Below are 20,856 nucleotides of genomic sequence, written 5' to 3'. Positions count from 1 at the left end.
AAGTGTCAGAAATGCTCAATATATTACATGGGAAAACAAATAGATGGTTTAAAGATAGAATAGGTGAGCATTTATTAGATATTAAAATTCATAAAATTAGTAATGTCCTAAGTAGGCATATAATGGAATGTGATGACCACACTTTTAAGTTGTTAGTATTACAAGTAGTTAAAGATATGCAAGGGAGAGTATTAGATTTGCACCTGGATATATATGAATTGAAATGGCAGTTGCATTTGAATGCAACTCAGTATCCAGGCATTAATGAGAATGTTAGCACATCTAGTGTATTAAAGTTAAAAAATATTTTAGGTTGATGTTTTATGATGTTTTATATTGATATATTGATGTATACTTAAACATTTTTTATAAAATGGTTGAAATTTATTGTAGTTAATTATTGCAATGGGTAATTATTTAATTAGTTAATTTAATTGATGTTAATACTTAAGGGTTGGGTTTAATGTATGGAGTTGTTTTGAGGAAGTCCCCAAATTGAGGGAAGAAAGCGCTTAACCTTAGTTTTAACATTAAAGTGTTTGAACCTTCATTTGTAGCCATGCTGTTTTCCACCTTGGCTCATTATTTTGGTTCCCGTGGTTTTCCAGTGTGAAATTCAACCCTGATTTTTCCAGCACAAAATAAGATAACAAAAACAACCCCCAAGACAGACATTACCTTGAGGCTAGGGAAAGAAACACAACAATAAACAAACAATATACAGTCACACTGCTGGATATCCATGACCTCCTTCCCAATGCTCCATCAGCCGAGATATTCCCTAGCATCCTCTCTCAGCTGTCAAGTGCACATTCCTTCAAACCACCAATTAATGCCCACTCAGCACGTCCCCATCTGCGACCTCAGTGTGATCTGTAAAGAAAAAACTGTAAATACTCCACACATGCAAAATCAATATTTAATGACATTAAGCACAACCAAAGGCATGGCTTTTTCATCAACTGTATGAAATGCTCGCAGTACTGAATGTGAACCCCCCAGGCAACTTAATAATGTCAACCAAAAATTCCCCATAAAGTTTCTTCCTAGCACCCACAATCATGATAAGACGGATACCCAGTGGCAGCTGGTGACTTCAAATCAAAGGGGGGCTGCAGGAGACATCTGAATTGGTGGAGCCAATGGGAAGGGGTGGGACCAATGGGAATGGGGTGGAGCTATGCTCAAAACCAAAAAAAACTGGGACTTTAATTAAATACTCTGCCCTGGGTGACACACTGTCATTATGAAAGTCCAATCAAGACAAAAAGAAGTCTAGAAGAAAAAAAAATATTTCAATGCATTGGCTACATGACAGCTTACTTAATACCTAGATGGAAACAAAAAGGTTGTGAGGCATGAAAAAATAAATTACTTTTTAAATACATTACTGGAATGCCACTCAAAATCAAGTATAAAAAGACAAGTAACCAACAGCATGCGTTTTCTTAATAATAAGCATAAATCAACAGTATAAAAATATGACAGAAAATGAGAACATTCTGCAAAATCAAGGAAAGATGAAAAGCCATGGCTGTACTTGTGTCTATCTTAGATGGGAGGATACTCTATCTGCACATTTGCACTGTATAACTGCTCCTTGCCTTGTTGGACACATCTAAAGTCACTACATGGGGGAGTAATGTACAAAAAGTATGTCATAATTTGAAATGTCTCTGGCTGACAGTGATGGCCCTGACACATTTGTCATACTCTCAACCTCAGAGCAAGAAATTTGGACAAAGCCATAAATAAAAGTGGGCCAGCAAAGGCCCAAAAATAAGGACATTTTTTAAATATTGCTCTTACAAACTTAGAAAATTAATAAAATAATAGATCTTGCATTAGTATGAATTTTCTGAAGGGCATGAAATCTGAAACTCAGATGTCTGTCATTTTATAACTTCAATCCTTAATGATTTGCCACTAATTTGCCAGAAAACCACAATTTTATGAAAAATGTCCAAAAATATGATGCAAAACAAAAAGCTGTGGATATTCTGTGAAAATCTGAACACACACACACACACACACACACACACACACACACACACACACACACACACACACACACACACATGCTCATTGCCTCCATATGCAGTTTATCATTCTTCTCTCTAAAAAGAAGGATGCAGTAGAATAGTGTGTATAGCATGTGCGTATATGTGTGTGTGTGTGTGTGTGTGTGTGTGTGTGTGTGTGTGTGTGTGTGTGTGTGTGTGTGTGTGTGTGGTTTCTTGCAAACATTTTCATTGTATTCTTTGTCTGTCTAATAATTCATTAAAAATGATTTTCTTCTGCTTCTCTATAATTAACAAGGATTCACTAAAGTACAGTGTAATGCTATCAAAAACACTGCTTCTTTTTGTTAAATCTGTTAGTGCTATATTCTGAGCAATGCATGCTAAATGTACACCCCTTCAAGTAACCTATATCGTCCACTTACTGTGACTATTGGTCTTACTCATTTATCCATTTGGTCTGTGTTTCATGGTTTCACTGTGAATTATCAGCCTTGTATCCAGAGCCATTTAAAGATAAATACCTTATTTATCATCTAAAAATCTATCCAGATTCCTTTTAAAAATATTCAGAGATTCAAAACATCTCATATGTCATGCAAGTGTATTCCACAGCCTGGCAAACCTGACTAAAAGCCTATTTCTTTTGATGGAATAATGCTTAAACATAACCGGTAAAAGACTCCAGGTCCTAAGATCTCTAAACAGGTAATACTTATCTAAGTAAAGTAAAACATGACTGGCAGTGGTTCCTCCATACTTACACTGCACTAAATTTTATAAATTGATGATTGTCTGTGTTGATTATTGCTCTAAAGCAGTAGTTGCCAGTAATGCTATCCAGTTGTACTGGTCAAAAAGAGTGAAATTGACATGATGCATTCTTCTGACAGAGGAAGCAGGCAAAGCACAAAGAAATGTCAGGCACAGAGAATTGGAATTAGGCACTTACAGAAGTTCAAATATGCAGCAATGCACCTCACCAATCAGGAAATTTTTTTTTAAGAATTTACTTGAACATAAACTAACAGCAAAATTAAAGTTTATAAATATGACTGCAGAGTAAATCATGTGGGAGTAGCTGACATCTCCAAAAATGTCCATTAGCACTAAGGCACCCAATATACAGGAAAACAATCAAACAAATACTGCTGACAGCCAGCACTCACTTTTCTCCATTATCCTGGCAAGTGGCAAACAAAACATAATGGGCAGCTATGGGATTTGGTAGTTATAAAATATCAGACCAGAGACAGCAATTGGAATTGAATTCAGCATGCAATGTAAAAAAAAGAAAAAGTCTGTTGCAACTTGCATGGCTCATTTTGTGACTTAAAGCTACAAATACTTTCTCCAATCCAAAAGCTTTTTTAATCAACTTTAGTCCCCTCCAACCCATTGCTGTTTGCATTCCTCAATTTCTATGCTTGAACTATGAACAAAGCCAACAGTAAATGTGGAGCAAGACATAGAATTAGGGACAATTTTTAAATATACCCCTTTCTCACTTAATAGAGAAAAAGGTTTTCTACCAATATGCATTTTCTGAATAATAAGAAGTATGAAACTATAATTTCTGGCTTTACTGACTAACATTAATCCTCAGCGATTTACTTGAAAAACATTTTTCAAGGGAGAGATAAAAATAAGGCAAAATCAAGAATGTTCTAAGATTAAACTCTACTCTCTTACTGGCAGAAGGCCCTGCCCACAGCATCTTAAATGTCTCCTGGATTCATAAGTACCTCATGAGGACATTGGGGTATTAGAAGTCCTTTGTCAGTTTGGAAGGACTACATATGTACTTATATGTTTATGTATTTCACTTTAGATTGGCAACGGCATCTCTTTGTTTTTCCATATACTTATATAAACATACTTAGATAATTTGTGAAAGGCATATTAAATCAAGAACTAGTAAAATACAGTTAAAATTGCAATCAGTGTAACTACTGGAGAAAGTGCTGTTTTAAGACCTTCAAACCATCAGACAGGAGGATTTGCTCCTGTACATTTGTAAATAATTTTGTGGACTCTTGCATCACTGCTTTGTGATGGTAAGGGGGAATTCTCCCAGGTAGCAACCCCCACCCTTTTGCAGTGCAGTTTCTCACCAAAATTTTCTAAAAGTGCCTATTGATAGAAGCTGTGTCCTTGTACTGTACAGTCATTATTCAAAGTATGGCAGCCATTATACATTATACACTCCATTCATTCTATCTTGATGTAGCAAGTGTACAAAAAAGGTAAGGAGAGATCTCTTCATTATTTATATACTAACTGAATGTCTTATTTCAGTTGGGTCCGCTTGAAGAAATAAGTGCTGTATAAAGTGTGAATTTTCAATTGCAAATCATGGCCTAGATGCAGTGGATCTCAGTAACTGATAAGACACAGTAGTGGCTGTTGTACCAATGGTGGTGACTTGTGAACTAAATAATACTACTTCCTTTTCTTTTCATACCCAACACTTCACTTGTAAATAAAATTCCAAAAGGTAATACATACCAAGAAAAAAAAACAGATGCGTCAGTCTCTCTCAGGCAGGCTTAGCCTAGCTAGCTCAGTCAGTCACTCACTACTGCTCACAATCATCAGAACGAAGTAAAGTTCCAATTCCAACCTCAGCTCCAGACTGTAATGCAAAATCAAATAGAGTGCTACTGACTGTTTCTCACTCTTTTTCCTAGTGTGCAAAGCATGGGAAGACAGCGAGAACCAATCAGTAGCCATCCTGCCATCCACGTCATGTACGTGACTGTGGATGTGGCAGTCCAAACCCCTTCCACAAAACTGCGGTTACAAACTGCATAGACTTCTGGGCATCACTTAGATGCCTTTTCTCCTTAAGCAGTCCAGATTTACAGAAAATAGCTTTAAAAAAAAAAAAAAAAACAGAACTCGCCAAGCATGAGCAGTTCGAGTTCCGGGACTTCAACGAGTCAGTCACTCGCAGCTAATCAGCCAGTCAGCAGTATATGCTGTATACAGCAGTATACGATAAATATTTTAGTTTTTAAAAGTGTTATTTCTTTATTTTCATAGTTTTCAGCTGGGGTGGGGGTGGGGGGGGCTGCAGTCCTGCAATCCGATGGCACGAGCTGCCACTGCTGATACCCATGTGAAGTAAAACAAATTCATAGCCTCAAAAGGCCTCTTCTATAAATGAAATCATCACTTTACCCATCCCACGAGGTATCTCAACAGTGTTACCCAAATATTAGGGCAGGAACTTTTTGACCCTGTCAAAGTAACCCACTTAAACTGGCTGACATGCAACTTCCATAGCCCATAACTCCCAAAACAAAAAACAAAAAAAAAAACAAATGTTTGGCAAACCACTGCCTTGCATATACAAGAATCAAAAACACCTCCTTATCCCACTAACAAACAAACTGGATGAGTGACTAAACTCCCCCTAGATGTCTACCCACATCCCGTGAAGGACAATAATAGCAGTATGTGGAAATAACTATCAAACTTGGCTAGCCTACAAAACCCTAAACCATTAACCCAAACCTGACATATTGTTAACAGCTGACATCTACCTTCCAACCTTCCATCCATCCAATGCCCACCCAAGGCACCAGCAAAATTATTCAAATGCTACTTCCGAAAACCTTAACCTGGTAGGTGACATTACCAGTATCTGCTTGAGGAATAAATGTCCCCAATGATACCATAAGACCAGTCCTCAGCTTCCTGTTTGACAGAACACTCCAGAAACCCACCATGAACACAATTTAAGCAACTGGATATGTAACTAAATTCACCTCAAGAGTTCCACCCATTTAAAGGCAAGGGCTGAACTTGCTGGCTTGCAAGAGCTCTGGAGCCATTAGCCTAATAACTTCCTATGATTTTATGACTATTGTAACTCTAACCCTTTTTTGGAAATTCCATACTCCCCTTAAACAATCTCCAACACAACTGTACCCTTCCTCAAGTAACTTCCCTTTCCCCCCACTACCCAACTGCAGTAACTGGAAACATGCCTTATTGTACCCAAAGTGGAATTACCTGTGACCTAAATGTGCTCCATTCACCCTGCCTTACCATAACTGAACAATCTACTTTTACATCTACTTTTATGGTATCTGTCATATGCCCACAACCAACTCTATTTATCTGCCGGAAGGTCTATCCCTAGTAAAATAACCCAAAAGCCACTCAATGGTAGGCTATCAAGTTATTAACTGCTGTCAAAGCAACCCACTTAAATTGACCATCACACAACCTCAATAACACATCTACCCAAAAGCCCCAATTGAAATGGTAACCACACCTCATCTATCTATCCCTTTACTGACCTGCATGAATGACTATAAATTCACCCTAGGATTCGACCCATGTCTGTTGATGGACAGAAGGAACTGTATGCAGAATAAGAAATTGAAATCAGCTAACCTACGACAAAACCTTAAAACCATTAACCTCATAGTTTCTTATGCTCCTATGATAGTTATGATTCTGCCCATACTTGCAACATCAAAGTCCCCAAACACAGCCCCAGCCCTGCATTACCTTGACACAAACGTACCTCCCTCTGCAACCCCATTGTGCACAATTTCAACTAACCAAATCCCTACAAGAATCCATTACATTTCAAAATCATGTCAGAAGGACACTGACCACTGCTCACTTACGGCCTTGTGCACCACACACACAACTGGGACTCCATTGAACAGCTTCTATTCCCTTTCGATCCCCCATCCTTCAGCTCACCAAGTGAAGCCCACTGAAATTCTATACCACCACAATCTGCAAAAGAAAAACAAAATAATCACTTTGCTTTACAAATTGAACATATCTATGTGGCAGATGTTAACACCATGACGCCCCCCTTAATGTCCCAATAAGATATTTGACAGATATAAAACCCCGAAAAAGAAAATAAAGATTAAAAAAAAAAAAAAAACCCGAGTAGAGAAACCCAAAGTATAAAGAAGGCATAAGTGAGTAAAATTCCATACCTTCCGCAACAACAACATTAAACCCTGTCCGAGGCCTCCCATGTTTATCAACTGCCCAGCCACCTGATTATCCCACAGCCTCCATTCCAAATAAACTGGAACCTTGACAGCTTCCCCCTTGAGTTACTTTGTTCTACAAGCCTCTCTAACATACCTGTACACAGCAATGACTATTAAGATGCCTAAAACATGAGTCAAATACTTCCATAACATACCCATGTCTCTCAAGTGTAATCAACTCATCTGCCCATAACATTATCCCCTTATAACAAGTTTTCCCCCAACAATCATTACTTTAGCTGAAACTCATGGTGTTACATCAAAACATCAAAAAATATGAAGTCTGAACTAAAACATCTGCCAGAGGAATGTCTCAGGGTACCCTCGTCCACAGCAAACAATAATTAGTTGAAAACATTTTTTTAAATAAAACTCCTCCGCATGAGCATGGCCAATACCACAGGGTTTGTAAGCCAAAACTGGATCTGACCTCTTAGCCTGTGAACGTCCGGACCAGCAAACACCAATGTCTCCCAAGGAAACCACCTCCCTCAACAACCAGCTCACCAGTTCAGCCTTATGAGAAACAGACCAAAATATAAAAATCTCTCTCACCATGCACCACACCCTTGATGGCAATGTAGCAACCCATCAGAACTATGAAAATGCCTCCACAGTGCTCTGTATCAAACATGCAGAAGCCAAGAAGAGAGAGAGAAAAAAAAAACACATTCTGTATATACTACATAAGTTGCCCAAACTATAGCCTACTTAAGTACAATAAATCCACAGGCACAATAATGAAATGCCAAAGAATTACATATTGTTAAAACAACTGTTACTGCTGCACAGCACATGTGTGAACAATCTTCACTCAGAGTTCCCTATAGCCCGTGGAATTTCTCAGTCTCGTCAGAGAGCTACCCCATAGGAAAGGTGGTGAAACAAAAGCCTTCGACCGAAACACTGTTCACTCTCTCCAATCTCCTAACCCCCCCCCCCTTTTTATTAAAGACAGGAAAGATGAACTCCAACACTCCTCACTGGGTCATCCCAACTCTCGCCAACCTAGAAGATGCAGAATGGCTTATTGATTGCAACCGCTTGCTCGCATGAATATTCACAGCAGTTGCAAGCCAGGCACATGTGTAAATATAACCTTCTCACATAGTAATTTGGAGCCAGACAGTCACCCACAGAAAAGGAAAGTTTTGTATCTCCGTCAAGTTGTGTGCATAGTGATACCTAACCCCTTAGATAATCTGAGTCACTGGCATGTGCCAAAAGACCAATACATCAACAGGTAAATCTCAAAGCTCTGCCAGCAGCTGTCCAAGAGCCACCCATTGAAAGTCCTATGTGGCTGCACTCACAACATACCCTTCACATTTGGATAACTACAGCAGCAGATGGAATGCAATTCCCTGTGGGAAAATCCCAAACCAAGAAAAGGCTGTCAAGCTGGGAACAAAAGACTGTGAGGCCGATGACGAGAAGACAACTAAAACACAACTCAAACTCATTTTGCATTGTAGCAGACAGGGAAACACTCTCAGATCTCTCCAATCATCTCTCTGTCCTTGATTCAGTGAATGTGTGCTCAGCCCTCGCTAATCCACCAGATGCAACCAACCCACCCACATCAAGTAAACCTTTATTTCCAAGCAAAAGCTAAACACTTTTTCCATAAATGCACTGCTGGCATCACAGACACACACATCAAAATGTATTTCATTAGAAAATGCAACTGGCTATGACTCAAGTTCCGAAATGTCAATGCAAAAATAAAAGCATCACTCAGTACAATAACATACCTCCCAATGGACATAAAGTCCAACTCAAATGTCTGTCGTCATGGGGTGACACAAAACCCAGAAGGCATACAGCCCCAAGTACCACACAGCCCCCCCCCAGAAAAAAAACCCTCTGCTTACTTGTCATCATGGCTTAATGTACTAAAATGAACCACCATACCCTCTAGTGTAGCCCCCAAGGCCTACTTGCATGAATTACCTCACCGCAACAGCAGAACCTACAGGTCGTCAAGGGCATGATACTTGCAGAAGCATAGCAAGTTCACACCAAAATGTGACTCCTACCTCAGTTACACTTGACAAAACCCACTAAGCCCCTCCCTACCCTTACCTCATTTCTTCCTAAACATCCCTCCATCCCATTTAACCCTATCCTCCCCTTATTCTTAACTCCTGCTAATCTATGTATCTAGCTCCACATGAAGATGTCCCAGGACAAAATGGTCTGTTCCAAGCCTCATTTATTAGTAATCTAACTAAGAATTGCTTTGGTTTGTACTCTAGAGAGGAGAGAAAGAACCTAGCAATTTTTAGGCCTCTGATTGCTGTTGAATGTTGAAGTTTGCTGTTTTGCCATTGCCAGTGTACATGTTTGAATAATTTTTGTGTTATTATAAACTGCCTGTTTTCTCAGCCTTGTGCCTATTTGCTATCAGCTACTGTGCTCTAAGCTACCACATTACTGATCGTAACAATTTTCCACCAGATGTAACTAAAACACCAACCATGGAAACTTAGTATAGTATCATTTGTATTTTTATTGAGTTATTTAATAGATATACACTTATTTTGATATTTAGTAGTAATCTAAGAATTTCTTAGGATTCTACTCTAGTGAGAAGGGAAAAATAGCCTTGCTACTTGTTGGTCTCTAATTGTTGTGGAACCTTAAGTGTGCACTTTGTTTATTTGCCAGTATGCTCATTTGAATATTTTTAGCTGTCCTGTATTATTACAAATTGCCTGTGTTTGTGAGGTGCTGCTCAGAGTCATTGTGCAGCTGCATTTAACCATGCACTGTGTAGAGACAGACATACAGAACCTTAACTTTCTCAATATAACCCACGCTATTACGTTCTTAGTGTACTTAAGAGACAGTAGTTACATAAAGAGGCTTTGGTTTGCTTTAAGAAAAGCATTACTCTTCATATATAGACTTAGATTGTTTATGTTATCCAGTAAATAAACTCCAAACCTTATAGGCACTTACCTGCTTCAGTCTACATTAATAAGCATCTGAAACCATGTACATTCCAACAATCTCAGTAGCCAGGTTGGTTGAAATGGGCATCCTGGGAAAATTTAGCAATTGTGTCATGTTTATTGACAACCAACTGCTTCTTAAACAAACTGGCAATGTGTGAGAGATATACCATATAATGTTACTGAAGGCAAAACTCTCACACAAAACCACTACAGATGAGTAGGTTACTAGTACCATGCTACCAATCATACATAGTACCATGTAACCAATCATGTATAGTAGCATGCAACTAATCATACATAGCACCATGCAACCATTCATACATAGTACCATGCAACCAATCATACAAACATATACACCTATATATATATATATATATATATATATATATATATATATATATCTATATATATATCTATATATATATATATATATATATATATATATATATATATATATATATATATATATATATATATATACACACACACACACACATATATATATATATATATATATATATATATATATATATATATATATATATATATATATACGCATTTCTGGAAACACTGGAAAACATAAAGGTCCTACCAAACAACCTAATACTGGGTGATTTCAATTACCCAAACATTAACTGGGAGAACTACTCAAGCACTAACTCCCTTGCCCAACATTTCCTAGAATTTATAAACTCAAATGCCCTGGATCAACTGGTCAACACTCCCACCAGAGGTGACAACATATTGGACCTGGTCATCACCAACATGGGCGACTGGTGTTCCACACCAGAGCTCAACCCCTTGCTGGTTAGATCTGACTATAAACAAATCACTTTGGATATCCACATTCTGCCCCCACCCCTGGAGAAGGAAACCACCGTGAAAAACTTTTCAAAAGCAAACTTCATGTTACTTAAGACTGAGGTGGAAGGTTTCAAAGCCCTGATGCTAAAGGATAACACTGTCCAAGCTGCAAAATCCTTTACTAATGCATTCTACAGGCACCTACAAGAATGCATGGATCGTGCTATCCCAAGCAAAACCACGATTCACTCCTCCAAGAAAAAGAAACCAGTCTGGTGGACCCCTGCCATAAACAAGCTTTACAATAGAAGGAGGAAACTAGTACAGAAAAGAGTAAAATCCCAAGAAGGGAAGACATCCCTGATCAGTATCAGCAAGAAACTACGATCCCTCATAAAATCATCTAAGGTGAGCTTCGAAAGAAAAGTTGCCAAGGACTCCAAAGATAACCACAAGGCATTCTTTAGCTTATGTCAAGAATCTAAGTGGCAATGCTCAGATCTGCTCGGAGTTAGTGCAGAATGGCACAAAATACACTGAACCGACCGATATCGTCAACATCCTGGCAGACAGGTTCATTGCAAACTTCACCCCCCACTCACCCCCAAAAGGGCCCATAACCATACCAGAAGAGTGTAGAGCCCCTGAAATCACAAACACTCAGGTTAAAACAGCCCTCTCCAAAGCCAAAACACAGCATCAATGGGACTGGATGGTGTCCCAGGCTGTGTCCTACATGAGCTCAAAGATGAACTAACCCCTCACCTAAACACACTGTTCAAACTCAGCATCTCCACAGGCTACACACCCATAGAGTGGCACACAGCAACGGTTATTCCTTTCAACAAAGGTGGAGCCACAACAGACCCCAGGAACTATTGCCTATAAGCCTGACTAACTTGGTCTGCAAGGCTATGGAGCGCATCGTCATGGAACTCATTAACAGAGACATTGGGAACCTCCAAACACTGGACCCTACCCACTTCTGCTTTGTTAAGGGCAGATCATGCCTCCTAAACCTGGTGGACTTCTTTGAGACAGTTAACAAGGCTATAGACAAGGGAAAGGTGGTCCACACAGCCTACCTAGACCTTGCAAAGGCCTTCAACACCATTCCCCATTCTGTTATTATAGACAAGCTCACCAGCCTGAACATAAACCTCTACATCACAAGATGGGTTGCCAACTGGCTCACGGACAGAACCCACATGATGAGAGTTGCAGGAGCTAGGTCCGACTCTAACCGGTTACAAGTGGCATCCCCCAGGGCTCAGTCCTAGGACCCCTCCTGTTTGGCATAAACTCCTCAGACGTACAGGCAAACACAGGAGGACTATGGCTGACTAAGTTTATAGACGACTGCAAACTAGGGTCTATAATTGACTCTCCGGCTGACACAGACATCCTCCAAAAGGATGGCACTGAGATGGAAACCTGGTGTCAAAATCATGGCCTCAAGCTAAATGACAAAAAGTGCATAGTCATCCCCTTTGGAAAAAACAAAGTACCCACAAACTACCACATAGGTGGTAGTTCCCTAAATATGGAAGACATAATAAGAGATCTGGGGACCCAAGTAGATAGTAATCTCTCCTTTGATAATAACATTGCCAAAGTGGTTAGAAAATCCTTCTATGTGGCCCACCTAATCATAAAAGGGTTCGCATCCAGCTCAAAAGAGGTCATTGTGTCCCTCTACTCATCACTCATCAGACCCATCATAGAGTACAACACCCCATTTGGGAAGTACCTTAAAAGACACCTGCAACAGCTGGAAAGACCACAGAAGTACCTCAACAAGAGAATCACTGGCCTCAAACAGATGCCCTATGCAGCTCGACTGAAGAAACTCCAGCTGCACTCAGTTGCATACTGCCTACTCAGAGGTGATCTCTGCCTGACATACAAGGCCATGTCCAACCCAGAATTGATGGACATGCTCCACCTAAAGAAAACCATATCCCCTCAAGCCACATGCTCTAGGGATCTTAACCTCTCCAGAACAATAAATAGGACATGCTAGAGGGATAGATTCCTGTCCCAGAGACTTCCCATACTTTGGAACAAGATTCTAATCTACATTAGGCAGAGCTCCTCACTAACACTCTTCAAGAGAAACCTTGAATAACCACAAAGCTTTCTTTAACTATGTTAGAAAGCTAACAGCGGTAATTGTAAATGATATCCAATACTGAGACACAGAGCAAGTAGCCGATCTACAACTGGACAAATTTAACTTAAACTTCACCATCCCTCTTCCTGCCTATATTCTCAGACCATATACCTGCATCTACACTCCCACGTCAAATCTTCCACATTGAAGTCCTCAAGGCAGTACCCAAGGCAAAGAACACTACATTTATGAGGCTGGTTAACATAACAGACTGTTTACTGGCCAGCCTAAAACAGGACCTGTCAGAACCCCTCCACAGGCTATTTCAAATCAGCCTCCAAACAAGCTTTTTGCTGGATGAATGAAGTCCAGCAACAGTAATTCCCTTGTACAAAGGTGCGGCATCAACAGACTGGGAAATTATAGACCCATAAGCCTGACCAGCCTCGTCTGCAAAGGTTTGGAAAGGATTTTAATGGAATTAATAAATAAGGACAAAGGCAACCTATAGAATCTTGACACAACCCAGTTTGTATTTATCAAGGGCAGATTCAGTGTACTTAATGTAGATGACTTTTTCAAGAAGGTTACTGAAGAAATGGATGAGGTCATATTAGTACACAAACATATATAGACCTTACAAAGTCAATTAACACCATCTCACACATGTATATCATAAATAAACTCTCCCAGATAAATTTAAATCCATATGTAACTCAAACTGACTCACAAAGAGAGCCCATGAAATTAGTGTAGGCATCTCTACCCCCTACAAAAGATCTGCAAAAGCAGGTATACCCCAGGGTTTAGTCCTTAGGTCACTACTCTTTACCATTTATTACTCAGAGATCAAAGTAGATGTCAGGGATTTATGGCAGACCAAGTCCACAGATGGCTGTAAACTTAGTGCCATCATAAACTCACCTGAGGACATCAAGATCTTCCAATAGTACCATTCACAAATAAACAACTGGTGTTAAAAATAACGCACTAAAATTAAATGCCAAGAAATATATAACAGTATCCTTTGTGAAGCATGGCTTTCTCTGTAGCTATTACATTGATAACACACCCCTAAAAGTTGATCTTGTAGTCAGGGATCTAGTAACCTATGTTGACAGTGAACTGTCCTTTGATCACCATATATACACTATTGTAGGGACATCCTTTTTCTTGCACAGCTTATATCTAAAGGTATTGCATAAAGATCTAGGAATGAAATCATTCCACTGTACTTGAATTTCATTAAACCAATCATTGAATATAATGTCACTTTTGTGTTTCCCTGCTCATACACTTGTCACAACTGGAATGACCAAAATGTTTTCGCACTAAAAAGATCTAGTGCCTAAATCATTAAAATTATGCAGACCATCTCAAAGCAATGTCTCTCTTCTTACTATCATGCAGACTACTAAGAAGTGAGCTGTGCCTCAAGTATAGACCCTCAGCAGAACCTATCCTGTCAGACTTATTGCACATTCACAAGACCAAAGGTAACATGAACACCCACTAAAGGGATCTCAATCTCTTTTGCAACATAGATAGGGCACATTGTAGGGATATGTACGCATCATAGAGAATACTGCTGCTATAAAACTATCTTCCACTCTACATAAATCAAAGTGTTTCTCTTATGCTATTCAAATGTAATTTGGATAAATGGATGGGAAGCTCAAAAATCACTTGTGGCTTAGCACCCATGTCCCTTGTGGATATGTTTAATTAGTAAATGTCTCAACACATCCTTTTTGAATACTACTGGGTTATTCATTATACAAAATATAAAGACTAGAAAACTATCATGGGAATATAAGGCTATGTTTCTTAAGATCTACACAGATCAATAGTCTAAGTGCTTATGGAGCTATGAACATATATACCAGCATTCTCTTTCCAAGACATATATTTCCATCATACTTTCATAGATTAAGTTATACAAGTATTTTATCATGGAGAGAAACGTTATTCACGGGCTCGAAAGAGCACCTCTTAAATTGAGTCTGATTTATTTACTATCCTATAATCTCATTAGCTTTCCCAGAAAAATGAAATGTAAGTTTAAGTAATCACAATGGAGTAGTTAAGAGGATATTACTAACAAACTGTCTGCATATGCATTTGCAGCATATTTAAAGTTAATGGTGTTAATGTGTGTAGACTCAAGGCAGTACGTTCTAACAGAAGGCCCATAGCTAATACAATTAAGTGCCAGATATGCCATTTATTATGTGTTGATTTGATATAAAATCATTATTAAACCTGAAGCATGCATATGCATTTCTATAAAGACTGTATGTAATAGACCTGTAGCTGCTAGAAGCAGCTTAATATTACAATTTCCAAATTTCCTGCTGATAGGGTTACAAACCTTTGAGCATGTCTTGTGTCTTATAAGATTATATTAATATTATGTTTATGTCATAGTTTCTTCAAATAATAAGAAAAACATGTATTTGCCTGTGCTATCGGTCTTTGAGGATGGAATCCCAGCTCATAAGGATATCGAACAACATCTGGATTTTGAATGAGTTCACTATTAAACGTTTTAGCAATTGTCTTGAAATTCATGGTCTATAATGTTCCACTGTTTCTGCCTTTACCAAGCACAGACTGCTGAATCTCCTAATTTGTCATATATAAAAAGTTCAAAAAGTTGTATTAGTATGGGAAACCAAATATCTACAAAGTTCCCCAAGAATTTCATGTGGATCAAGTGTCTTATCACTGTTTCAGTGGGTATGAACAAGCATGTCATTTTTCAGTTTGTAATAGTTTCTTCCTTTCTCTCAGCTCATTAAAACCATCAGTATCAAGATTTTACTAGTCTACTTTATTATTATAAAATCTCCAAAATATTTCAAGACATTTTTTCAAATAATTGTGATCTTTTAGCTTTACCTCTTCATGCAATGGCCCAACCAAATTAGTTTTTAATTGGATCTTACTGCATTGTACTGCCGACTAACCATAATGTAAGAACCTGCTTTCCTTAAACCTATTATGCAGATGTTATAGCTTAGCTTCATGTATTTCCTTTGAAAAATCACTTTCTGCCATAAAGGCTCATAATTATGATTGCTGATACAAAGACTTCTCTACCCTGTTGTTTGACTTGTATTATTTATTTCACCTTCCGTCTCTGTTTCATCTAGATTTAATCTGTATATATCCAGCACAGAAAATACTACAGTTTCCATAGTATCCTATTTTATACCTAATTACACTTTTTGGTCCTTGTTCTTATCCCAATACTTTACTAAAATGTACAGAAATGTGCTTTGATATCCTTATCAGAAAATCCCTGTTGACAAAAGATTCTTTTGTGATCAGATTTTCTTAATAACTTAAAATTATGGGGGGAGTTCAGAAAAGCTTAATGTGATGTGGAATTCTTATCAGTGAAGGTTTTCCTGTACAGATGCTGGTCTCCTACTGAGCATTTTACCTGACTGGGGCCTTATCAAAGAAGTGACAGCCTGGCAGAGTGGCTAATGATAATAAACCATGTATTCTGCAACACAGCTCCTGATTTACTCATCTGAGTGACTAAAACTGTACTCTAAGAGGAAAACGTGAATGGCATCAAAAGAATAAGGTCATCCGTTCACTCATCCGTTCACTTCTGTGGGGTTGAATGTGTGTCAGTGTGCATGCATGTGGATGTGTGCATGTGTATATGTGTGTGTGACTGCTGGGGCATGAATGAGATAAATGATACTGAATAAATGTACATGAGCATGAGTGTGTGTGTGTGTGTGTGTGTGTGTGTGTGTGTGTGTGTGTGTGTGTGTGTGTGTACATCCAGGGTGAGAATTTCTGTGAGCATAAGCTAGTGTGGAGGTTTTGCTTGTGAAGTTGATATCTGTGTGTGTGTGTGTGTGTGTGTGTGTGTGTGTGTGTGTGTGTGTGTGTTTGTGTGTGTGTGTGTGTGTGTTTGCATTCCCATGCATGTAAGTGATTGTGTGGAAGAGCTTGGTTATTTAGTGAATATTTGTGTGTATATGTATATGTGTATTTCCAGGTGTGTGGGTGAGTATTTCCCTTAGTCTAAGCTAGTGTGGGGGGCTTGATTGCGAAGCTGATATTTGTGTGAGTGTGTTTGTGTTTGTGAGTATTTTCATGAGTGTATGGGATTGTATAGGGGGGCTTGGTTATGGACTGAATATTTGTGTGTGTGTGAGTGTGGTTTTGCGTGTGTGTGCAAGCCAGTGCAAGTGAGTATGTGTTGCTTCGTAAACACGCCCCCTTCCCTCACTTGCTTACACTCATGGAAATACCTACAGACACACACACACACACACACACACACACACACACACACACACGCACCTTAGTAATTTATGATGCGTTCTTGACAAATAAACCATACCAACTTGGGAATGTAAAAGATCCCTATTAATAAGATGCAATATATATGGGAAAATAACTTACGAACATGAGAAATATGAGAAAAATCCTTTTGTGGGATATAAAAAATCTGCTAAGCATCCACCAGGTTTTGCATTTTCATGAGCTTATTGAGATAAAATTTGATATGAGGCAATATCTGGAGCAGAATCTACCTTATTAAGGTAGAGGAAATAAGTTTCAGTTAGTAGCCAAAGATCATGCTTCCGTTAACTACTATAAACCTCATTTCATATAGTTTAGGTAGACTGGGTGCTAAGAATAAGAAACATACAAACAGCAACCAGTTATTTTTCTTCTGTATATAACTTGGCTTATTAATAGACCTCAACCTCTTATTCATATAACATTTATTGTACAACTTAGGTTATCATTTTCCTCACACAAAAATAAAAACCCTGGTCAACACTGGAAGAAATTATTAGCAAAAATAAACTTAATCCAGTGATTACTTTGCTTTCTTAAACATTGAGCATCAGTCCAATGTGTTTTCTATGAACAGAAAATGAACCCGAGAATATCAGAAAGAACCCTACTACAAGCAGTAAGACCTGTATCCAAGAGGGACTGTTTCCTTGAGTGTGGAAAAGTGAGATTCAGAGAAATGTTAGCCACAAAGAGGAAAGAACATCATTACTGGCCAATTTGATTGCCTGTTAATTGCCAGTAACTATTGATAACTATTGATAATGCTGTTGTTACCCCCGGTGACCTAAGCATCATGTTTGCATAGGCACCCCTCCCTCACCATTCACACTCCTGCACACATGTACAATGACAAAATATCCAATATCTTTTCCTGAGTTGACAAAACATCTCTGATGGTTTTGTTTGTTTGCTTGTTTTTTTTTTCTCCCATCTTGTATATTCGGAAATGTTAAAGTCAGTCAATAATGTCAGCATTATAGGTTCATTCTTCCTATTGTTCAGAACCTGCATGTTGATGGTAGACCTGTTTTTCTATTAAATGCTAAGTGACTTTTAGTAATATGTATAAATAAATCTCCCTAATGTCATCTAGTGTTCCTCTTTGTTTGAATGTCTTGAGCATGGCCATTGTATGCCCCTCCCCCACCCATATGGACATGCCTCTTTCCCTCTCAACAGTTCCTGATTTTACAGAATGTCTATGATTTTACATTACACCTGCCTTACCCCTGGTAAGCTTCAGACCATTAAAGTTAGTAAATATCAGACATTAGATGTTTGTACTTCTGTGACAATCTGACATATTGCCAGCTATGCCAGGAGAAGTAGGGCAGTGGATGTGTACCATATAACAACATAGTTCCTGGAGTTTTGTAAAGAATTGTATATCAAACTGATTTGTACAGGTGCTTGTGTTGAAAATATATTTGTAAAGCTGTTTATGTACCAACAGTGGGTCCTGCTGCACAGAAAATAAATACACCTGTAAGTCAGACTGTACTGTAACTGTTGAAATTAATATATTGTAACACAAGATACTGGAAGAGAAGGGGTTAATCTCAGTCCATCTTACTTTGAAAAAGAGTCTGAAATTAAATTATTTGGTTTAGGCCATAAAGATTGTAACTTACAGTTCTGACTGCAACCAGAGAAAATGTCTGTGAAAACCAGGATTAGGAATCCTACTGTACTGTCCTTAGGGATGATCTAATTGCTATAGTGTGTGAACTAGAGTCAGATGACCAGATTTATATGATGTCATTCTGTAATCCATCATTGAAATTATATTTTAATACTAGATGAGACAGAAATCTCAGAGCAGCCTGTTTTAAAACCTGTCAAAGAAGGAAGACTACTTACCCACTTCATCTTACCTTGCTGTAGTAAGAAACTAGGGAATAATAATGCTTTATATCAGTCAGAAAAATATAGTGAGATTAGTTAAGTACTGTTTTTTTATATGTGTGTGAATCTATTCATCTGTGTTATTTTTAACATTTCCTGGGATTGGAACTCATGTGTTTATTGTAAATAGATATTTAGTAAATTTCATGTTCTTTTATTATTATTATTATAAATATATTTGGGTGGCCACAGTGGTACAGCGGTTAGCATTGTCGCCTCACAGCAAGAGGTTCTCCCGTTCGATTCTCAGCTGGGGTACCTTCTGTGAGGAGTCTGCATGTCCTCCCTGTGGTTGCGTGGGTTTCCTCTGGGTGCTCCGGTTTCCTCCCACATCCCAAAGACATGCAGTAGGTGGATTGGACACTCTAAATTGACCCTAGGTGTGAGTGTGTGCATGTGTGTGCCTTCTGTGGAAGGTTGGGCACCGGGCTGGCAACTTGACACCATAAAACTCCACTGCCAATCATGCGCAGACAGATGATCCGCTGTGGCGACCCCTAACCGGGAAAAGACGAAAGAAGTAGATTATTATAAATATATTTAAACTTTTTATTCTGGCTGGTCTTTTAGAGAATATTTTAACCTTTGAGATATATTTATTTGGTGACACTGTGGCCACTCTTGAAAGCCTTGCTCCATTTGGTCAAACACTACCATTTAAATCAGTATTAATTTTACTCAGTATAATTGCATACCCTTGTAAGAACCTTAGAGTAGCTGGCTTTGGAGTGTTCTAGTGGCAGTACCTACCTTATAGTCTGGGCAGAAGGGGGCATAGCTTGTAAATCTGTGCCAGCCTTTCCAAGTACATGTGCATGTGAAAATCAAATCTCAAAGAGTGTGTGTGTCAGCTACTTTGAGCAAGGACAAAGAGCATTAGTTCTACACAGAGGGTGGTAGACGACTTAGTTTGGAACTCTCAGTTGAGGACTCAACTCTACAGCTGTGCCAGTGATAAGTCTTACTGGGGGCCTGGACAGAGAGAGAGAGAGAGAGTGAGAGAGAGAGTGAGAGAGAGAGAGAGATACTGTGTGTATCTATTTTTGTTCCAAGTGAATGTCCCTCTCCAATGTCAGTGGTGAGGATTCAGGCTCCTTGATTACTGGCCCAGAGCAGGGACATCACAGCTTCTTATTATCTAAAAATATATTCCACTGCAAAGCTTCTCTGTAGAGCACAGAACTAAAGAGCTGTTAATAAGATGCTTCTTCAACAAAGGGTATGATGTTTGATACTTTTTCCATTCCTTTTTTTAAGTGACTTAGTATCCCTGGTGGATATTGCCACCCCCCCTTATGTCTTTCTAGCTGCAAAACTGTTGTTCAACTAACTTTTTCCCTGATGGCAAGTGTTCCACTCTTGCCCCATATATCTTTTCTAATGCAAAACTGTTAACCTGTTTACTTTTTTCCTGGTGGCTATTGCCACCCTCAAAATGCTGCAGGATTTTCTTGACAGTTTGATGGTATTTACAGGTATGACATCCTCTCCATACCAACACATTTGCACAGACAAACACACAGGAACACACAGGTACACACACACACATACACACACACACACACACACACACACACACACACACACACACACACACACACGCACACGCACACATGCACACACACACACACACACCCTTGAGGCTCCTCATTGCTCTGCGTACACTCAAACAAGCAGCCACA

The sequence above is a fragment of the Protopterus annectens genome, chromosome 4.part1, assembly GCF_019279795.1.
Source record: "Protopterus annectens isolate FY-2018-M chromosome 4.part1, PAN1.0, whole genome shotgun sequence".
NCBI classification, from domain to species: Eukaryota; Metazoa; Chordata; order Ceratodontiformes; family Protopteridae; genus Protopterus; species Protopterus annectens.
The sequence above is the reverse complement of the archived record's forward strand: the minus strand, read 5'-3'. Positions refer to the sequence as shown.